We start from the raw sequence: 9,778 nt of genomic DNA, 5'->3' as shown, positions 1-9,778 counted from the left end.
TGGGCTGGAGGAAGGACTCTGGTTGGGGGCTTCAGAGATGCCCGGAGCTCCCCAAGTGGGGGCAGGGGCAGCATCCGGGGGAGCGGAGACCGCAGGGGGGCGGGGGTCACGTCATTTGCGGGGCGCGCCAGGGCGGGGCGATATAGAACGCGGGGAGCATCTCCCGGGCCGGGTGAGGGAGACCTTGAGTGGGCGCGAACGCCTGGGCGGGGGGAAACCCTGCACTTGCGGGGAGCGCCGATGGCGGGGCGGGGTGGAATTTTGGCGTGGAGACCCCACCTGGATGCGGAAGTTCGCGGCAGGCCCGGCCGCTCCGGCTGTTGTCGGCGCCGAGCCCCGCTGCGCGCACAGCTTCTAGTTGCCAGCAGGATTCCTCCTGGGGCTGCGCTGGGAGCCTCCGGGCGCGGCTTCCTCGACCTTCGCCCCCAGGTATTCTCTGCAGTCTGAGGTCGGGAAGGACGGACGAAGAGTAGTAGATCCTCCAGGTGGTGGGAAAAACTGAGCTCGGCGAGCTTAGCTATGACGAAGCTGCGATTTCCCGGGCCCATGGGGGCTGTGGCGTCCACTTGGTTCCTGCTAATCCCACTGGATCATCAGGTGGGGAGAGTCAGCTTGCATAGTGAAACCAAAGACAGCTGCGAGATGGAAAGTGAGAGTGAGAAACCAAGAGAGTGAGACAGACACACACACACACACACACACACACACACACACACACACAGAGAGAGAGAGAGAGAGAGAGAGAGAGAGAGAGAGAGAGAGAGAGAGACAGAGACAGAGAGAGAGAGGGAGAGTGAGAGAGACAGAGAGAGAGAGACAGAAAACGTCAGAGAAGCAGAGACACAGAGAGACATAGAAATATGGAGAAAGAGACCAGGGGAAGAGAGAAACAGACACACAGAGTCTTAAAAAGAGACAGAGAGAGACAGAGCAACCAGGAGAGAGACACAGAGAGGGAGAAACAGAGACAGACAAAGTGAGAGGCAGAGAGAGATGGAAAGAGAGATGGGGAGAGGGACAGAAAGAGAGAAGCAAAAGCACAACATTCCTTGAATTGCTTCTCCCTGAAGTCACCATTCTATTTCTGCACTTCCAGTGGCCACCAAGAATCTTTCTAAGTCACCTGTCCTCCTTCCTTCCCCATCTTCCTCATGCACTCTTACTAAAGCCTCCTGAAATCTGCCTTCCCAATGACAACTCCTCCTTGAAATGTCACCACTGACTTCCAAACAACCAGCAAATAAAAAAGGTTTTTAAAACAATTACTTCCACCAGTTTCTCAGTTTTACTAAAGGTTATGGTGCTGTTTCTTAATACCTCTCTCGAAAATCTTTCTCTTTGCTTTTTATTTCTTTGCATGAATTAACAAGAAAATAGAGCACAACATATTATAGTCAATATAGACTATAAATGATGTTTTGTGCATACCTTATTATCAGTGATAAACACTGTGTAAGTAATTTATTTTTCCCATTTCTTACTATGGTTTGAAAGTGTCCCCCAAATTTCAAGTGTTGGAAACTGAATCCCCCACGCAGTAGTGCTGAGGGGAGGGATCTTTAAGGGGTGATCAGATCATGAAGGTTTCACCCTCGTGAGTGGACTAATGTTGTTATTGGGGGAGTGGGTTCCTTATCACAAGAGTTGGCCTGTTACAAAAGTGAGTTTGACCCCTCTTCCTCCCTCATGCTCTCTTGCTCTTCCACCTTCCTGTGGGATGACACAGCACAAAGGTCCTTGCCAGATGCCCACCACCCCTTAACCTTGTACTTCCCACTTCCAGGACTGTGAGAAGTGAATCTCTGTTTTAGTAAATTACCCAGTCTCAGGCACTCTGTTAAGAGAAGCAGGAAACAGGCTAAGACAAAATGTTTTAGGATCCTCTTCCCTCACAGTTGCAGTGAGAAGTTTATAGGTTTGTTTTGCTTTGTGGAAGATAAAATGCTAAATAATAGGCATAATTTTGAAGGTTTCTCCTTCCATCCAAATATTTTAAAATTTCTATTACACTGAGTTGTTGACCCTTACTTCTGATGCCTCAGAGATGTCTGGAAGAAAACCACGGAGGAAACCTTGAGTGCCATGGAGTCTCTCTTATCTAAGTGCCCTCTGGGCTTCGAGATGGCTCTTTCTGTGAACCAGAGAGCTAACAATGTAGCCCAGCTCAAGACACTTTCCTGGAAAAGCTTTCAGAACATAGCCATTCCCGGGGAGCATCACAGCTTTTAGGCTTCACAGCAGGCACCAGAGAGCAGTCAGAAGGCCATGGAATATTTTGCCTGAATTCCTTCCAGTATTGTGTTCCAGGAACCTTGAAACTCCCTCCCCATCCACATGGGTCTTAGGTTTCTCTTTCCAAACCCAAACAGACTTGTTTTTAAATGATCCCCAAGAAGACAATGTCTTAGCATTACATATAATTGAATTGTAAATCTTCTAAATTCAGAAAGAAAGAATATGGAAATAATTCAGAAGCCCTTGAGTTTTTAGCGAGAAGACTCTGCAGTGAGGGGGAGACTCCTTTTATCCTGCGAATTCCCGGCGTGCTTCTTCCACACATGATCCTTGCTTGTGTCTCCCTCCGAGCCTGTCTGTGAATAACCCACTCATCCTTCCAAGCTCAACTAAAATGCCATGTGACAGAAACAGTTGGTTCAACATCCATTTCCTCCTCCCCTTCTGACCGAGGCTCTGCACTAAATGCTTCATTCCCCAGCTGTCTTTGCGCACCCATTGTGGCCATGAGGGTCCATTCTGGCCCTTGTGATGTAGCAGAATGAGCGGCAGACAAAACTCCTCAGACACCGAGTTACAGAAGGAAGGGGTTTATTCGGCCAGGGACACTGGCAAGACTTCAGTCTCAAGAGCCAAGCTCCCCGAGTAACCAATTCCTGTCCTTTTAAGGGCTCACAACTCTAAGGGGGTGCATGTGAGAGGGTCGTGATTGATTGAGCAAGCAGGGGGTACGTGACTGGGGGCTGCATGCACTGGTAATTAGATCGGAACAAAACAAGATAGGGATTTTCACAGTGCATTTCTGTACAATGTCTGTAATCTATAGATAACAACCAATTAGGTCAGGGGTCGATCTTTAACTACCAGGCTCAGGGTGCAGCGCTGGGCTGTCTGCCTGTGGATTTCATTTCTGCCTTTTAGTTTTTACTTCTTCTTTCTTTGGAGGCAGAAATTGGGCATAAGACAATATGAGGGGTAGTCTCCTCCCTTATTGATATAAGAATTGTCGAGCAGGACTTCCAAAAGGACTCCTTAAAAGGAGCCAAACTACTGAGTATGGCTTTTTTTTTTTTTTTTTTCCTCTTTTTCCTGCTGCTTTGAATACAGTGTGATTGCAGGAACAAAGCTGCTCTCTTGGGGCATGAGGTGATCTAGAAGATACAACCACCTTCAGTCAAAGTGCCTGAGGGAATGATAGGAGAAGCTGGGCTCTCTGATAAGATCACAGATCCAGTGCACAGGGGAGGATTGAATGCCTTCAGATTCCTTTCATGTGAAAAGACAGACCTCTATATGTGTGAGCCTCTGCTAGATTGAGTCTTCTGTTTCATGCAGCCAAACTTAACCCTAAATGCCACACACCATCTACTTATATTTTATGATGCTCTCTCTAATCTCTTAGGTAATTGTGTCCTCCCAGAAACCTATGGAGAGCTGAAGGGGTTTTAGGATCATGGAATCCACCTTCCTCCTTTGGTAAAAGAGGACAAAGGCCAGAGAGCAGCACGATGGCTGAGGCATGCGATTGTAAACCAAAAGGTGCCTGAAACCGATCTCAATTCATTTAAAAGTTAATTCTGCCAAGGTTAAGGACATGCTTGGGAGAAAAAAACACGGAATCACAGAAACAGTCTGTGGTCTGTGCCTTCCTCCCAAGATGATTTTGAGGGCTTCGGTAGTTAAAGGGGAAGGGTGGGCTGAAGAGGAAGGGTGGGCTGGAGGAAAAGGGTGGGCTGGAGGGGAAGGGTGGGCTGGAGGGGAAGGGTGGGCTGGAGGAAAAGGGTGGGCTGGAGGAAAAGGGTGGGCTGGAGGGGATGGGTGGGCTGGAGGGAAGGGTGGGCTTGAGGGAAGGGTGGGCTGGAGGAAAAGGGTGGGCTGGAGGGGATGAGTGGGCTGGAGGGGACGGGTGGGCTGAAGAGAAGGGTTGCTGGAGGAAAAGGGTGGGCTGGAGGGGATGGGTGGGCTGGAGGGAAGGGTGGGCTGGAGGAAAAGGGTGGGCTGGAGGGAAGGGTGGGCTGGTGGGAAGGGTGGGCTGGAGGGAAGGGTGGGCTGAAGAGAAGGGTGGGCTGGAGGAAAAGGGTGGGCTGGAGGGAAGGGTGGGCTGAAGAGAAGGGTGGGCTGGAGGAAAAGGGTGGGCTGGAGGGGAAGGGTGGGCTGGAGGAAAAGGGTGGGCTGGAGGGAAGGGTGGGCTGGAGGGAAGGGTGGGCTGGAGGGGAAGGGTGGGCTGGAGGGGAAGGGTGGGCTGGAGGGGAAGGGTGGGCTGGAGGGGAAGGGTGGGCTGGAGGGAAGGGTGGGCTGGAGGGGAAAGAGGGAGCCTGTGGTCTTCCTCAGGTTGCAAGAGAAAGAGAGCAGGTGGAGAATGGTCAGTTATGTCTTCATCTCACATGGGTAAATCAGCCCTTTACATAAGATAAGGTGAACATAGACCAGCTTCCTGTGGAGATATGTAACCCTTTATCTGTAGCTATCTGCTTAGGAACAAAAGGAAAGGCAGTTTCTTGCATGATTCAGCTTCCAGTTGCCGAGGTGCCTCCTGCCGCACAGGACGCCGGGCACAGCAGCAGGATCAAGGGACCAGGAGGGAAGAGGCTGCAGTGATTTGGGGGAACAGCCTGAAAATCACCTGGAGCCTGGTGGCAGGTGGTCCCACCTCCTCCCCAATATTAGGTCACAGAAAAAATGACAATATGAGCAGCTCATGTCACCATTATTAGCAGAGTCTTTTTATTCTTTCCTTAATTTTTGGCCATTAAATTGAGCTCTATAGGCCCCTTTTCTTTTTCTTTTTCTTTTTTTCTTTTAGACAGAGTCTCGCTCTGTCACCCAGGCTGGAGTGCAGTGATGCGATCTTAGCTCACTGCAAGCTCTGCCTCCCGGGTTCACGCCATTCTCCTGCCTCAGCCTCCCGAGTAGCTGGGACTACAGGCGCCCGACACCATGCCCGGCTAATTTTTTGTATTTTTAGCAGAGACGGCGTTTCACCGTGTTAGCCAGGATGGTCTCGATCTCCTGACCTCGTGATCCACCCTCCTCGGTCTCCCAAAGTGCTGGGATTACAGGCGTGAGCCACCCCGCCAGGCCTATAGGCCCATTTTCTGCTTTTAATGCCAATACATGAAATTCCAGAGCTGCTTCTGTAAAAAAAAAAAGAGTTTCATTTTCATTATTTTATTATTCATTACATTAATTCTATTATTTTATTCTCTTTTTTTTTTTAGAAGAACTTCAGCATGAGAGGGGCAATCCCTGCTGCCTTGTGACTGCAAAAGGAGAGAGAAGGAGCCTCTCCAAAAAGGGTTTCATGAAAGCGCTGAGGCGAGATACTCACTTCAGAGGGTTCAGGACAAGGACACTCACTTTGTTCTGTGCGGTGTGGAGACGCGGGTGAGCGTTCCTCAGTGGCACCAACGGGTTCCCTCTTGTCCTCAGCTTCCAGTGCCCTGGGGCACGTCATTTGGACAAAACACTTTTCCATGTCCTGCCATCCATTCCAGGGAGGCAGGAGAAAAGGGTCTGGAGGCAGGAACATAAGGCCGATTCACCCTGACTTCAGAGAACTAAATCAAATGGAAACTCTTGGGCTGTGACAGGAAATATCCTGTCCATTTACACAGGGCGTACACCGAGCACATGACTTTGTAATTTTACTTCATCCTCTTCATTTACGTAGGGTGCACACCAAGTAACCAATGGAAACCTCTAGAGGGGATTTAAACCCCAGAAACTTCAGTAACGGGCTCCCTGTGCTCAGGCGCTCCCACCTTGTGGAGTGTGCTTTCATTTTCCGTCAGTCTCTGCTTTTGCTGCTTCATTCTTTCCTTGCTCCGTTTTTGCGTTGTGTGCAATTCTTGGTTCAAGGCTCCAAGAATCGGACACCTTCAACCAGTAACATTATCTTAATATCTTGTTTTAAAACTGAATTCTGTTTTTCATCTGTTCACCTAGTTTTTAGAAAATGACAATGAAATACAACTTGGAACTTACCACAGCTTAATACAAGGGTCACTATGAGCTATACAACAGGTTTGATGTTTAAAAGTTTGCAACTTTTTTGAGACGGAGTCTCGCTCTGTCGCCCAGGCTGGAGTGCAGTGGCCGGATCTCAGCTCACTGCAAGCTCTGCCTCCCGGGTTCCCGCCATTCTCCTGCCTCAGCCTCCCGAGTAGCTGGGACTACAGGCGCCGCCACCTCGCCCAGCTAGTTTTTTGTGTTTTTTAGTAGAGATGGGATTTCACCGTGTTAGCCAGGATGGTCTCGATCTCCTGACCTCGTGATCCACCCGTCTTGGCCTCCCAAAGTGCTGGGGTTACAGGCGTGAGCCACCGCGCCTGGCCTCCTTACTTCTTTAGGCTGGGACCAGATCCCAAATGGTCCATTTGTAAGACAAGCAGCAGGGTGGACGTGGCACTGTGCTCATAAGGGAAATGACAGATTCATCCACGAGGCATTTCGAATAGAATTTACCCCATCACGATGCCAGCCTTTTTGAGGATGGGGGCTGTGTTTCTTTGCACAACGTTAGGTAGGGACCCCTGCCCTGATATCCTGCCTCAAACATGGGACGTCTTCAATCAGTGTTAGCTGAAATGAGTGTCCTTTCCATGTTTATTGTATTGGAACAAATGGGGCTCTAGACACCTTTCTTTTGCTGCATTCCCTACCTAGCTAGACAAATTTGGAATTTAGAAAATATATACATATAGAGGCCGGGCACGGTGGCTCACACCTGTCATCCCAGCCGTTTGGGAGGCCAAGGTGGCCAGATCACCTGAGGTCAGGAGTTTGAGACCAACCTGTCCAACATGGTGAAAGCCCATCTCTACTAAAAATACAGAAATTACCCAGGCACGATGGCAGGTGCCTATAATCCCAGCTACTTTGGAGGCTGAGGGAGGAGAATTGCTTGAACTTGGGAGGCAGAGGTTACAGTAAGCTGAGATCGCACCACTGTAATGTAGCCTGGGTGATAGAATGAGACTCCATCTCAAAAAATATATATATATACACACATATGTACACACACACACACACACACACACATATATATATATAAATAAAATTCTTTAAAAAAATTTTTTATTTTTTGAGACAGAATCTCACTCTGTTGCCCAGGCTGGAATGCACTGGCATAATTATAGCTGACTACATCCTTGATCTCCTGGGCTCATGAGATCCTCCTTCATCAGCCTCCTGAGTAGCTGGAACTACAGGTGTGCGCCACCATACCTAGCTAATTGTTTTTTACTTTTAGTAGAGACGACGTCTCACTATGTTGCCCAGGCTGGTCTCGAACTTCTGAGCTCAAATGGTGCTCCTGCCTCAGCCTCCCAAAGTGCTGGGATCACAGACATGAGCCACCATGCCTGGCTTGAAAAGCAATTTCAAATAAATAAGCTTTAGATACATGTTACCATGACTCTAATATTGAGAAAAACAGAAATCCTTGCCTACCTGACTTTGGACTTCTTTAATTTCAAAGAGTCTGGTAAGCTCCCTTCCATGAGAATGAGGAGTGCCCGGAGTCCCCACCCAGCCCAGCTTCTGTGGAAGCCTCAGCCGCCCTCATGCTCATGGGGACCCTGTGTCTCACTGCAATCCAAAAGGCTGGGACTGTGCATGCATGGGACACAATGCTAGGATGCTTGAGGTTCAGCTCAAGATGCTAACTTCAACCCTTGGGAATTAGTGTCTGTCTCTCTTCCTCACCTTCTAAGCCCTGCTGCTCAGAGTCTGGCCTTCGATCTACACTGGGCATTCTGAATGGGGCATGACAGAGGCAGGAATGAAGGCTCCCCAAGAAATGCTGAATCACAAACTTCATTTAAACAGGACTTGTTGGGTGATCCCTATGCATAGTAAAATTTGAGAAACACTTTAATAGCTTCTGTATTATCGATTATGAAGTAACCTAAGCTTTTTAAAAAGACCCTAATCTTTACAAAACAGTACTCTCTGACAGCCTGTGACGTCTTTCTCCCCTTCTTTCTCTAGCAGGTGTGTGCTCTGTGCTCCTGCTCCTCACCACAGGGTGGCCCCAGAGCCCTACCAAACCTGTAAATGAGTCCAGAGGCCTAAAATGCTTCTCTCAAAGGTCGTGCTGATTTCCTGATTAAAAGATTAAAAGAGCTGGGCACAGTGGCTCATGCTTGTAATCACACCACTTTGCGAGGCCAAGGCGGGTGGATCACCTGAGGTCAGGAGTCAGAGACCAGCTTGGCCAAAGTGCTGAAACCCCATCACTACTAAAAATGCAAAAATTAGCTGGGCGTGGTGATGTGCGCCCTGTAATCCCAGCTACTCAGGAGGCTGAGGCAGGAGAATGGCTTGAACCCAGGAGGCAGAGGTTGCAGTGAGGCGAGGTCGTGCCATCGCACTCCAGCCTGGGGACAAGAGCAAGACTTTGTCACCAAAAAAAAAAAAAAAAAAAGATTAAAAGTGATCATTCCCACAGAGAATAGATTTGGATATTTTCCCAGAAATTTTCTCTGCCAAACCTGTACATGTTTACAGGTCCCCATGACACAAGGCTTTTTATCACTTTCAGTGCAATGTGCTTTCTAATATGCGATATGGACTTAAAATAAGTCATAACCAACCTATTATAAGAATGCACTCTCCTTTAGGACATGGACATTTGAGGAACCACCTCTGAGCTCAGTATTTTAGCATGAATCTACCTTCAAATCTAAAAAAATTATTGTATATTTTTTAGCCCAAAATAGGACAAAAAATGTTTGGTTTCTTGCCATTGTGTTAGTATTCTTTTTGTCCTGGCTTAGGGCTTTATTGCGGCATAACTGGTGCACAGTAAACTGCACATATTTAAAACCTACACAGTGAGGAGTTCTGACTTATGTCCCATCAGTGAGACTTAGATCACAGTCAGAAAAACGAGGCTCCTATCACCCCAGAGTTCTCCTGCGCTCACTTTCTGCAAGCCCCTCTCCAGGAAGAGCTGCTTCCTGTCATTATAGACGTGTCTGCATCTTCTTGAATTGTGCAACATGCAATCCTGCAGTGCTCACTGTTCTGCTGCCAGCTCTTCTTGCTCAGCGTGATGTGTTCAAGATTCAGCAACACAGGCTGCATCAGCGGCTGCTGCCTTTTCGTTGCCGAGCCGTCCTCCATTGCACTGATCCTGATTGGTTTAGCCATTGACTTGCTGGTGGATATCTAGGTCGTTTCTAGGTGGTTAGTTGTCACAAATAAAACTACAGTAAATATTAGTGTGCAAATATTTGTGTAGAAATAGACTATCACTTCTCTTTTCTTTTTTCTTTCTTTCTCCTTCCTTCTCCTTCCTTCCTTCCTTCCTTTCTTTTTCTTTCTTTTGAGACAGGATCTTGCTCTGCTGCTCAGGCTAGAATGCAGTGGTGCAATTATGGCTCACTGCAGCCTTGACCTCCTGGGCTCAAGCAGACCTCCCAGGATCAAGCAGTTTTCCTACACCTCCCTAGTAACTGGGACTGCAGACACATACCACCATGCCTGGCTATTTGTTTTTTAATTTTTTTTTTTTTTTTTTTTTTTTGTAGAGGTAGGA

At 48.1% G+C, this 9,778-nt stretch overlaps 1 protein-coding gene across 4 annotated transcripts in view; it reads left to right on the top strand.

The window, feature by feature from the left end:
• The window catches only part of LOC135964997 (presequence protease, mitochondrial-like), a 31,869-nt gene extending 22,399 nt beyond the window's left edge, over positions 1-9,470 (top strand). For all 4 annotated transcript variants that reach the window (XR_012417349.1, XR_012417347.1, XR_012417341.1 and 1 more), the window contains one exon: positions 5,454-9,470. The gene's annotated coding sequence lies outside the window, so the exon portion shown is untranslated. The remainder of the gene's footprint in view (positions 1-5,453) is intronic.
• The last annotated feature ends 308 nt before the right edge of the window (positions 9,471-9,778 follow it).

The sequence above is a fragment of the Macaca fascicularis genome, chromosome 9 (assembly GCF_037993035.2).
Source record: "Macaca fascicularis isolate 582-1 chromosome 9, T2T-MFA8v1.1".
NCBI classification, from domain to species: Eukaryota; Metazoa; Chordata; class Mammalia; order Primates; family Cercopithecidae; genus Macaca; species Macaca fascicularis.
This window is presented reverse-complemented; position numbering and strand designations above follow the sequence as displayed.